Below are 13609 nucleotides of genomic sequence, written 5' to 3' on the forward strand. Positions count from 1 at the left end.
TCTTGAAAAAGGGAGCAAGCCTACTGTATGTACAAAAAGGTTCAGAGATAAGTCAATAGAACCTAAGGAGGTTGAGAGTAACAGCAGCTTCTAACTCTGATATGTGTTGGAGCTGTGGGAATCAAACAGAAGTAACTGGATTTTGTTCTACCCCGTTAACTGCTGAACTCCTCTGTGCAGTCTCTGTGTATGAGCACCTACACACTAAAGGCTATGGAGTTATCTGCTTTTGAGAACCATGTGACTGTATTCAGGCATCTATCATGAAACGGTGATTCTTCTTCATCTAAAGATGGTAGAAATTACAGTTCATGTCTATGAAATACTCAACCCCATCCCGGAAGTGTCTGGATGAAAGCCACTACAATTCTGATATCCACACCTCATTTTCCCCTCTCTTAGCTCTAGCCATAAGATGGAGGCAGCACTCGATGCAAAATCGTCATGGTGTTTACTTAGAGGAACTTGACATTTTCACACATAAATGGCCTGAGGTCTAAAGACTAACTTGGCTGGCCAGAGCTGTGAGTGAGAGTGAGCTTGTTGTGGAGAACTCAGCTCATAGGCTTTATGTGATACATTCTTTCATTGTTAGCATCTGATCAGTTCAGAAAGACACCGTACTGCACTTAGCCTTGGTTCTCTACTCTTAGACATGGAAGGAATCATTATTTTAATAATGATTTATTAAATATATAAATTGTTGGTTACTTTAACGAATGAAAATTAAAATTGGGGTTGTTATTGTCATGGGTCTTGGTTTTTCATAAGTTACAGAGCCAGACTGAGCTACGGGCAACAGAGAAGCTCTTACATGGGTACTGTAAGTTTATTTACATATTGTGATGGTTTGTATATGTTTGACCTAGGGAGTGGCCCTATTAGGAGATGTGGCCTTCTTGGAGTAGGTGTACAACTGTGGGCGTGGGATTAAGACCCTCACCCTAGTTGCCTGGAACTCAGTCTTCCACTAGCAGCCTTCAGATGAAGATGTAGAACTCTCAGCTCCTGCACCATACCTGCCTGGATGAGGCCATGTTCCCACCTCGATGACACAGAACTGAGCCTCCGAAACTTTAATCCAGCCACAATTAAATATTGTCCTTATAAGACTTGCATTGGTCATGGTGCCTGTTCACAGCACTAAAACCCTAAGATACATAAGTGTGCACAGATTGTGCACACTTATGCTGAAGATTCCATGAGCCATCGAAATGCTAACATGTTACAAAGCATGTATATGTGCTTTCCATCACTCTCCTTCCACATCTGCATCATGAAAACCGCTGGCACATCCATTTCCAACACTTAGCTGTGTTTTCCATTATATTTTACAAACATAAAAACTATAAAGGAACAGAAGCTGACTGTAGTAGATTCTGTGTTATCTTTGAGTTTCTGGGGTCCCAAGTGAGCCCTAGAGCAGTTTCCTCAGAGGGCAGGAATGGAGTAGTGATGCACCCGGCTAAGAGGATCATTTTCTCTTTAAGTTCTTGGGCACCAGGCCAATGAAATGGGCAGAAACCCTACCATTTGCAGAGGAAAATGGGGCGAAAACCACTTTTGGCATACTTTGTCCATATAAATTATACTTGTTTGCAATTCATCAAGTCGTTCACTCTTTTATATCCATATGTGATGTAAAAGATCATCTTTCTCTGAAGCTCAATAATGATGCACAACTCAAAATGTGATAGAATCAGCTAAAAGAAAGCAGATGGAAGGCTTTTCCCTGACATGCATATTCATAAAAATATAGAGAACTCAACAAAAGCAGATACATAAGAGCTTGTACCCGAAGGCTGCATGGACTTATGCTCGGCAGTAACTTTATTTTCTGCAACTGTTCTTCAAACCTTTACTCATTTCTTCCTGAAGCATTCACTGATCATGCCCTGGGGGGAAATCTGCTTCTCTCTACAGAAACAAACATATTCCCCTTTGCATTTTTATTGTGTCTTAGAATCCAAGATTCAGGAAGTAATGTTTAAGTATTTACTAGAGACTATAATTAGAAGGCAAACCACATACCAAAGTGAAATCGTAAGGGATGCTTTAGAGATATAAATCACAGACACTTCAATCATTCCTTCCCACCCAAAAAAACCCACTAAAAGAGGAATGGTAGTGGACTGTCTGGATCATGTTTCTCTATGTTATTTAAAAATGTGTGAATAATTACAGATGAAGGCAGTTCATTAAGTGTACCCTGGAAGAGAACGCTGCTTAAAATGTTGTTAATATAAATATTACTTCGTTATCCACACCGAGCTCATCTCTGTGGCCTCCATCTTGGACCTGTACATTGAAGGTACTACTCGGGTTCAGTGAATGGATGGCTCCATCAGAAGATTGGTGGTACAGCAGAAAATGCGAACCCCATAAAATTTGTTCTACCATAACATTACCTTGTGCTAGCAGTCCCCCTTCATAAAACAATCACATGCCAGTCCGCGTCAGGTAACTTTACACATGATTCTCCAGATTTTAACAGTGTCTCCTTTCCTCATCTGTTAAGGCTGTACACTTACTTTCTTCTAGACATTTTTGGTTATTCTGTGCTCACACCTCTGTAATTAATTTCCTTATAAATAGGGCCCCTTTAAATTATCTATATATAATAGTGCCATCTGCTTTCTGTATGAATTATGGTAGTGCATTCATCTTTTGTCCCTCATGACTGCTAGTTACTGGGTCATACATGAATCCAATGAGCCTTGCTCTATGCCTTTTCTATGACTATGTTTCAATGGTCTCAGGTCATTTACTTCTATCTTACTCCCAGGTTTGCTTCCTGTTGACAGTCAAGTAATTCCAGGAATAGACAGGAGAAAGATAAAACTTTTCCACTCATACCACCAAAACATATGCCCTGCAAATTTTCAACAACTTATCTGTTTCATGACCCCACATATATAATTATTTTTCCAAGAAGTTTAGAGTCATTGAGACTGTAGCAACTATCATGATATAATAAGATATTATCACAATACACTTTAGGTCAATCTAGCTACCAGAAACTTCCTCTTAGCAATAACCACACCTACAGTACCTTTAAATGAAACACAGGGTCATTTCTATTAGGACAAAAGACATCTACCAACATTAATATTCACCCATTAACTATGCACTAAAATAGAATGATACAGGAGCATAATTCAGCTAATAACTAATGAATCAGAAATGTTTGACATTAATAGCTTTTTGGGAATTTGTATAAAATTGATATCACATACACACTAGGATTATATTAGCAACATTTCTTATCTAAAATTCTCTAATTCGAAGTTACATTTTATACACAATATTACTCCCTAACACTGGTCTCTAACACACAAAATTCTGGGACTCTAAGACTTGAAGGAATTTATTTCAAAATATGGATGGCCAGATAATTTTCATGGTTAATGGAAATACATTTTCAAATATTAAGCATTTAAGATGTTAGCATTTAGTAGGCTTTCTGACAAAAGTTAAAAGACTATTAGAATGACTGATGAATTGCTACAGTACATTAGCCCTCAGAACATGGAAAGAGCTAGAGGACATTTATGCAATTTTGAGTATTCTTGTTTTTCTGTATCCTACCCTCTCCCAACTAAACTGTCCTTTGTGTGACTTTGGTTGTTTTAAATGGTTATGCAGAGATTTTTGTGACTTTGAGGAATTTGCAAATTCCATAGAAAACTATAAGCCTAAGGGTAAAGATAGAAACGGTGTTAGAAATGATGTTGTACATAATATCTATCCCATAGTAGGAGATAAAAGTATGCTGTATGTAAAACTTGTTCTCTTTCATGGTAAGAATAATATTATTACTAAGCAATCAAAAATAAATACAGTAAGATAAACTAGAAGGTTCTTCCTCGATCAGCAGTTAGGTTACTAGCAGTTTAGCAGTTCTTAGCTAGGGAACGATGAAAACACACTCTTCCTATTTATTAGGAATTGTGTTTCAAAATGTTACTGAAATCATTCGAGAGTCTTTTGTCTTTGATTGCTACAGAGCTTATCATAGCCTAGTTGGTCATTATTCCCTCCTCTTGGTATACTGACAGATGAAATGGGTCCATGAGGAGGCGATCATGTTCCATATGATTAAGGAGTCAACACCAGTGTAAAGGCAGTGCCAAATGGAGACCAAAATAAATTCTTAACGTGGGAACAATCACCAGCATAATGACCTTGCTTTGGGATAGACAATTAGCATTGGTACAGGTGAATGTCCTAAACTGAAGACTAGATCCTAGCAGATGCCACAGCCAACTAATTAAGTAGCATCTCTTTCACGGTGTTGTTTATTGTATAATTCTTCAGCACAAGTCATTCCTGTGAGCATGAGAACAAATATGCTACTCTATATCATTTAGTATCTCACTGCTTGGTCAATAATGAAGTGTGTGTGGAGCAAAGGTCGTAGGCTGAAATACTGCTCCAAAGACAGCAAACCCTAAACCAGGGAATCCTGTGCATGCTACTTTAATTGGGTAAAGGGTCTTTGCAAATGTAATTAAGGATCTGGAGAAAGGAATCGCGTGCAGGATTGTGTGATTCCCTAAATGCCATTAGAATTGTGATTATCAGGAACAGATGAAGGGGCCTGGGGAGATAACAGAGCCAGCATGAAGACCCAAACTCAAATATCCATAACCTAAATGCAGCACCGCGCACATAAGCAACTCCAGCATGGGGGCTGAAGGTGGGTGAATTAACAAAGCTCACAAACCAGCCACACACACACACGCACGCACGCATGCACGCACGCACGCACGCACGCACGCACGCACGCACGTGCATACAGGCATTTGCAGTAGGAAAAAAAGCATAATATATTACACTGAAAACCTTTCTTCCTCCTTATTTTTTTTTCTTTTTTCTTTTTTTCGGAGCTGGGGACCGAACCCAGGGCCTTGCGCTTGCTAGGCAAGTGCTCTACCACTGAGCTAAATCCCCAACCCCCATTCCTCCTTATTTTTATGTGCAAATATTTTGGAAACTCACAGGAAAAAAGTCTTATTCAAGGTCATAGAAAATAATCTTGAATGACTTCCAGTTCTGGATAACAGAACTAGAGAATGAAAGTAGTGTTTCCCATAGTTCTAAAAGCAGCTACTTGTACAATAAAGGTTGCTTAATTAAAATGTATCCAACTGAAACGCCATTTATCTGAAACAAATGTTTGTGCTACTGATATCCACCAACACTACACATGAGTAGCTATCAATAAACAACGGAATGAAGCCCAGTGAATATTAATTAAAACAAATTGCTCCTTCAATAAAGTTTGCCTTGAAAATACACACATTCCACATGGGCACATACACGCATGTTTTGTGTACATATGTCTGCATATAAAATTTCTCTAGTAATATGACTATCTGTGGATATGATTTTATCTGAGTATTTTATCCTCTGTTTATTACCATAGAACTAGTTTAAGCCACTGATGAAACATGCAAATCACAGAGGGAGGTTACATAATGAGAGCTACTGGGAATGGTCAGACTCGGGGTAAAGGACAAGGGAAAATGTGGTGTATCTTGGCTCATAATTGTTAAGCATTTTATAATACAGTACTAGAGATATAAGCCAACTGTCAGTCTTTTTAAGAGCTCAGTCCTGAGTCAATAAAACAAGTTATAAGACCTAAAATACACTTGTGGTTTCCGACATTCCTTAGCAAGAATACCAATTTGAGGTTTTCTTTTTTGCAAGAAGCACCCTGTGCATGGGGGAATCAGAAATACCATGCCCAACAAGTTAGGCTCATATATTCCTACGCAGGCTTATATTAACTATAAAGGCAGTCTTTGGTACCCATTAAAATTGTTATGATCAAAGTTTTTCATGCTTGCTTGGCTTTGCTTTTCCTCTTCTAGAAAACCTCAGTCATGTAAGTTATGAGGCAGAGAAAATGATCTGTGTTCACCAAAGTGTGTTTATTAGTCTCCTGGGCATACCTCAGCTCTCTTCCATCCATTTGAGTCCATGTGATAAGTTCTGGCCAAAGACAGTGACTGGCCCATAAAACTGTTGAGATTCCTCTCCTCAGCTCATACCATTCTCCTTACTCCTTCAGGGTCTCCTTTCACCCCTTTACCTATATGTCTAGGCAAGGGCTTTGTTGAGGAAAGAACGTGAAGACCTGGGTCATTTTCTGAGGAGAGTCCTTCCAACATGACATGAATTCAGGCCACAGAACAATATGAAATTAAACTAATTTCTTAAGCTACATATGTTATACCAGTTCTCCACATTAGAGAGTGTGGAGGAAAGAAAACAGAGCCCCTGGGAGTATCAAGCTTGTTGAATAATCCCAACTCATAAAGCGTATAACATATATAGCCTTGTGTTACCTTTATGAAAATGCTAAACTTGCCTTTTAACAACATTGATTAAACAATGTTCTATCCAACAGCTAAGATTTATGTTCTCACATTGAAATTAATCACAATCACTTTTAAATGTAGACACTTATTTTGTATGAAATTCTAGAGGGTTCTGGAGTGAAAACTTCGAAGTCAGCTCTCAAGGTTAAAATGACCAAAAGCAAAAATAATGCATTGTCAAAGATCCCTTCCAATCTCACATATCATCACCCTTCTGTTTAGAAGAGTCGCAGACCTCCAGAAATTCAAATTACCTAGGGATATATTTGATTAAAAAAAAGTTGGGATCTGGGTGACTTTAAGTATCTTGGGAAACTGAACTTAGGAAATCCACATCCTAGTATTATCAAAAGGGACAAGGGGATATGGCAGAGTGCACAGGATAATGGCAAGTGTTCTTTTCCCTTTGGCTTCAGAATGTCAGCATTTATGGGAAAAAGTCGATCAAGTACTTACTGGATCTGCTTAATCAAGCATAATTGTCACCATGTGACTGGCAGTTATTGGAAGCTCCTATGAGACACAGAGCCAGATCCAGTATGCAAAGAGCTACCTAAATTATAGACAGCAAAAGCAAAAGAGCTTTTCCTTAGCATAAAAGGCAGCATTGTGTAAGGAAAGAGCTTGGGGGGTCAGAAGAAGCTTAGTTTTGTCACTCTCTCCGAGTGCTCAAGCACCCAAGATCCACTTTTTTCAGATGTAAAAGGCACGTTAATGTCTACATTGTAAAGTTCATATTGAGCTTGGACAAGAAAGGCACCTAAGCAGAATTGTCCTCGGCCAAGTTCATTATGTACCTACCTGGTGTCACTGTCACTAAAAACAATACCTACAGAAATTAAGAATGAAGAAGTAATTCCATTAGATGCTTTTAGGTTTATACCCAAAAGAATCCCACTTAGCATCTTTGTTTCCTCTCTAAAATATTGGAATTCTATGCCCTGAGTTTTTCCACAGTAAACTCACAGTGATAGGCCCCTCTGTAGAGCGTTTCTCTCCATAGCAGACATATGCATTTATAACAATGTTACAATTGTCCGCTTCTAAGTTGTAAGACACAACAACTCATTAAACATTTATTAAATACTGAACCATCACTGTTACACCAAGGAAATTTAATGAGAGAAATTACTTGTGAATTTTGAATATTACATGTTAATCTAGGTACCTGGATTTATGTAGATTTCCTCGTGTTCTTTGGCTCTGTACCTTTATTTACTATGCTTTGAGAGCGCCAGAGTAGTTTTCTCCTAAACAAAGACTCCAAATTCTTCATACATGATTGAGGATATAAATTTAAGAGTAATTTATAATACATGTTTGATATATAGTTCAGACAACATGAACATTACTATTAATAAAATTCTACCTTTTCCCAGTAATCTCAGAGCTGTCTTATGTTTTAATGCACATTGTCATTTCTATAATTAATTTATTTAATAAATCTGTTATTTTAGGCAAGTTAGGGTATTTATCAGTATTGGTGGTAATGGGGGGAGCATGGGGAGGGGAACACCCATATAGAAGGGGAAGGGGAAGGGTTAGGGGGATGTTGGCCTGGAAACCGGGAAGGGGAATAACAATCGAAATGTAAATAAGAAATCCTCAAGTTAATAAAGATGGGGGGGGAAAGAAAGTAATATCGTATACCTACATAAGATCTGACTCTCTTGAAATTGCTAAAGAACAAAATGTATTTTTTTAAAGTTATTTATGAGCTGGCCAAGTTTCTGTGGGAAGAGAGTTTTATTGCCAAGTCTACCAAGCTTAGCTACATCTTTGGGACTCACGTGGTAAAAGGAAAGAATTGATCCCAAATTGTCTTCTCACCTCCATGTGCATGTAGTAGCAGGCACGCACGCACGCACACACACACACACACACACACACACACACACACACACACACAGAGAGAGAGAGAGAGAGAGAGAGAGAGAGAGAGAGAGAGAGAGAGAGAGAGAATGTATTTTCTTTGCCTATGTGTTATGGTGCAGAGCAGGTGTACATGCCGGGCAAGCATTTGGAAGTCAGAGCAAGACGCTATGAACTCTTCTCTTTTTCCACCTATGTGTGGGGGTTCTGAGGCTGTGCTCACCGCACCAGACTGGCCCAGCGCATGCCTTCATCTGCTGAACCAGCCTAGCCTCCCAGCAAAGTGTATCCTCTGATGTACAGGAAACAAATGCATACTTGTAGAACTTCTTGTGAGCATTCAGGGTGCAACATGTCTGCTGTCCTGCCCATATGACTCCAGCAAATATTAACGGACACTTTCTAAGTACAGAAAACTCCATTAGACACTTGGCCTAATGAAACATGAACTACATGGTCTTTGCTATCAAAAGGTCCCAACCTACTGGCAGCTGTGAGTACAATACCAGTGACTGTAATCACAGCACAGCCCCAAGCAAAGATGTATCCTATAGCCACATTGACCAATCAAGGGAAGCATGTGGAATTCAGAGGAGACAGACAGCACCATCAGTCGCCATACTCAGATATTTACCCTCTAAGCCCTGAGACAGCTGGCTTACATTGTCAGTTTTGAATCATATAATTTTAATAGAAAAGCAACATGCAAACACTTAGCATAAAAATATAGTAAGTTGTAAGATCATATACTTAGCTATGTGAAATATAATTTATGAGAACAATTGCCAATTTAAAATCTACTAACAATGATTACTTACAAATAACTTTCAGGGACCCACAGCAGGCACAGTGCGTTACTCATTCCATTTTGATCGAGTCTATTGTGTTTACATCTTTTACCTGTGTTAGTGCTTTTTATAAGCCTAATTTATATTTTTGAAAGTGATGTATAATTTCCTCGGTGATTAGTTGTAGGTATAGCTGTTCACTAGGAGCTGGGATATTTAGAGATTAGGGTCAATACAGGTTCCCGGCCTGTGTTGTCTTAGTAGCTAAATGACAAGTCAGCTCTCAATGTACAACACAGTTAAAAGCACATTATGAATATATAAAAGTTAAGAGAGCATTTGGACACAAGAATCTGTACAGTTGTAATGGTTCTCAAACCAGAAAGAGCCACATCATACCAATTATTACTCTGTGCCTATAAACACGAGAAAGACACTCGTGTTTCATCTTTTCCCTTCTAATTTCCAAATTTTTCCATTATTTCTAATAATACTAGGGGTAACATCTGGGAAATGAAAGCTTCTAAACACTGATAGCACGTCTTAAATAACTGTGTTAGTATATTACATACTAAGTACAGTTTGCATGGCGTTGTGTAATCCATAAATGAGAGAGTTGTGCCACTGGAGTGAAAGACGTGTGAACCAGAGTGAATGTGGTCAGTACTTCACAGGAGAGGTTTGAACCTGGAGGAAGGAAGGGTCTGCAGATGGACATGTCTGTGCACAAGCAAGAAGGATTCAGATGTGGGCAGAGATATGGCTTCAAGCTCAAATTACTTCAGAATCTGCTCTGTAGTCATATACAGGACAGAATGTTGTACAAAGTAAGATAATTAGCAAAGTGCCCTCCAGTGATATGAGAATTTTGGTTTCTATAAAATCCAGTTATGTGACTTGTGTTTTTGTTTTAATCCCAGGTATGGGATGTGGGGCTGCTTCAGACGGTCCAAACCTGCTAACTATGATTGTCTCATGCTCTGGTAGGGGCATGATTTTTGCCAGTTATAGTTTATGGTTGGAATTCTGGGGACACTCGAGAGGTTATAAATGACAGAACCCTGAGAAGGCCTGCAGCTTGCTGCATTGCTGGTTGGAGATATCCTGACAATGGAGATTGGACTTGCTCCAAGGAACCTGAAGCCCCTAATAGGAAGTAGTCTAACAAGGTCCACGCCCTCTTCCTCCTCTAACCTTTCTCTCCTACCTAGTGTTGGGCAGTTGGAAGGGATTAAGGTAGAATAAGGGTTGGAAGTATGGTAGGTATAAGAACTCAATAAAGAGGCTCAAAAATTATGCCAACGCTGCTCATGCTCGAAATTAGGCCTCATCAAAATATAATTTCTCTCATCCTTAAAATCTTCTTAAATGTGTGTTTCAAAAGAGGAAAAAAGTTCTTAAAGTAATCCAATAGAATACCCACAATAGCACAATAGAAGGGATGATATGAGAGCTTATTCAGTAAAGTGCTTTCCACAAAAACAAGGCCCTTCAGAACCCAAGTTTGAAAGACAGGAATTACATACCTGGAATTTCAGTGATGCAGTGGTGGGGAATCAGGCTAATGACTCGTACCTAGGGTTCCATGTCCAGTCAGCCAGCCTTGCCAACTAAACTAATGCCAGGTCCCACTGAGATATAAAGGGTGGATGGTGCTTGAGGAATGAGATCACAAGATCACACACACACACACACACACACACACATGTAAATATTAATTTCGTTAAGTGACAGAATGAAAAAAAAAGTCTATGTTTGACTTTTAGACTCATTGAGTGTGTGACCCATCCTAGAATAAGAATACTTACTCTCAAAAATCTTTTCAGAGCTTTCTATGAAATAATGGATCTATGCCAATATACTTAAAAGTGAAGCTTCCTGGAAGGTGCCTTGAGGTGTCAGGGCCTTGTGATACAATATTTTTATGGGGAAAGTGAAATTGAATCAGAATTACCAGCAAAAGGTTATTCTCATTCTTTTGCAAACTAAGACTAATTAGTTAAAAGGAAGTTACCAAGAAAATTCATTTCACATGGTGCATTTTGATTAGGCTATGGAGCCTCAAATTTAAGATCCCCACTTTCCCCAGGCCTCATCATTACCTAATGATAATTACAAAGGTGTGGGGATAGCGTGCCTTAAATCAAACCTGCATGGTAGATCTGCTGTCACTGCAAGAACCATCTCCCTGCAAGCTGGCAGGGAACGATGTGCTTGCCTTTCAATTGGCAGAGCAGGCTCCTTGGCTGGCATAGCAACCAGGGCTGCCTTAAATCTTCCTGAGCTACGCCCTGTTAGAGTAATTTGGTTAATTGAAAACGTCTGTCTGTGAAGAAATCTTTCATGGTGTCAGTATCATTTGCAGGTTGCTAAGGGAGATCTCCAGGGCAGTAGCACTGCCTGGCTGCCTGCAAATCCCCAACTGATCAATAGCAGCAGCCAAAGTCATAGTAGACACATAAACGAGGGACCATCCAATGGCAGGCCAGCTACTCTCTCTTGCCAAATAGTATACATGAGCAAAACAGCTTTGGGAGAATGGAATGTCTTCCATATAGCTGCCAGTGTAGATAGGGAATTCAAGCATGGCCTGAACAGTTCATGCAAGAGAGTAGAGTCATATAAGAATAGACCTCAAAGAAAAATAGACTGACCATCTCTAATTTAAAAAATAAATCCATGTTATAGGCCATGTGATAAGAACAGGCAAGAGAAGGAAAGAGAATCATACTAGGTATACTTTTGCAATCAAAATGGGGTAGCAATTGGAACACTGTGCTGAAGATTGCATGGGAGGCAGACTTTAGCAGAAGTGCAAGGACTGAGATATCATTCCATGTGACGACTGAGGATGGTGTATGCCTGTATGTTAATGTGAAAGAGGCGAAAACCAGAGGACTGTGGGCCCAGGGTTAGTCCATATCTCAATAAATTGTTAAATGAAACGTTTTTAGGTAAAATTGAATTAGAGGCATGCGTTGATCCATTTCTACAATCCTATGACCCTGAAGCTGCCGAGGGCTGAGGAGATTTATACATTTGAAGCCAACTTGCCACATCGTGGATGCAAGGCTACTAACTACTACTGCTAACTGGCAAGGAACATGCTAAAATAATTTCAACAGCAATAACAACTTTCTATTTTATTTTTCCTGAACATTTAAAGCATTAGCTTCTGTGAGTGGAAAATGAGCAAGTGTAATTCCTGTATGAAATGGGGTAAGGGGTTAAATCAAACACCGTCTACTCTACCCAAGCATATTAGTAAAATAAAATACTAAAACAAAACAACAGACACCAAAAGGACAATGTGTTACCCTCTGGGAAGGCAAATCCTCCTGGTCTTGCTTCCTGTCTGGGCCAGCTTACAATTGATTGCTCCTGCCTGGTCCTTGCCCACTTCCCTGACTCCGTTAACTGAGCATCCAGTCCTGCTTTCCTCTTACTCTGTTTTTCAATCCCCCTGCATCCCGTGCAATTCTGCTTCATTACTTCTCCCGCATGCCTGCTCTGGATTAAGCTTTACATTTCTTGCCTTTGAAGCTTGCTGTTGCAGCCTCCCCATTCACCCTACACTAGAAGTTATAAAGATTCAGAGAGATTTGAAGAATGACAGTCAGTTCTGAAAACATGGTTTCAGTCTTTAACATCTGGAACGATGCCAGGTGTGCTTCTTCTCAAAATCTGTTTCAAAAGGACTTAATCTTGAGTGAGCATTCTCTCCTATGTTGTGGAAATAAGCCCATCTATTTGAAAGGCCTCTCCAGTTCGGCAGAGATGTCTTTTGAAGTGTACTTGTGTGTGGTTTGCTTGAAAATTTTTATACATATTTTCTTTATTCAACTCTCATACATTATATCCAACCATAGTTCACCATCCCCTATCTCTTCCTTCCACCATCCCTCTACCCCAGATCCACCCTGACACTGCTTCCCATCAGAAAAGAGCAGGCCTTCCAGAGATACCAACCAAACACTGCCTAACAAGCTACAATAAGACCAGGCACGTGCCACCACATTAAGGCTAGATGGCGCAACCCAGTAGGAGGAAAAGGGTCCCAGAGGCAAAAAAAAAGTCAGGGACAGACCCACTCCCACTGTTAGGTTCCTTGAAATTTTGAATGCCTTTCCTTATCAAAACTATCATGTACTGAGTATTTTAACCCCAAAATTTATTAATATGCATCAACCCACAAAGTAGGGTTGAGCTAAAAAATATCCAAGGCCTGCTAGTTTGAGCTAGAAGAGAATAGAGTGATTGCATGCTGGAAAATTATATATGATAAATAGACATTAATAAGCTACCTTCCATTTTCAAATGACATAAGGGGCAGAATGAGGAGTCTTTACTGCAAAACCTGGACAGCATCTCAAGTCACCTTCCAACAGTCTTGAATTACAACTGTTATCCATGTGATGGAAGTGAGGCTGAGACAGCTCAAGCAAATTGTACAAAGCCATAGAGACAGTAGCTGTGGGGAGCAAGGGCTGAATTCCCCCTCTGTGCTTTGGACATTAAGAGACTAGCCTGTCCTTGTGTCTTCTCAGTACATCTGTCAAA

This window comes from Rattus rattus, chromosome 4 (assembly GCF_011064425.1).
Source record: "Rattus rattus isolate New Zealand chromosome 4, Rrattus_CSIRO_v1, whole genome shotgun sequence".
Taxonomy (NCBI): Eukaryota; Metazoa; Chordata; class Mammalia; order Rodentia; family Muridae; genus Rattus; species Rattus rattus.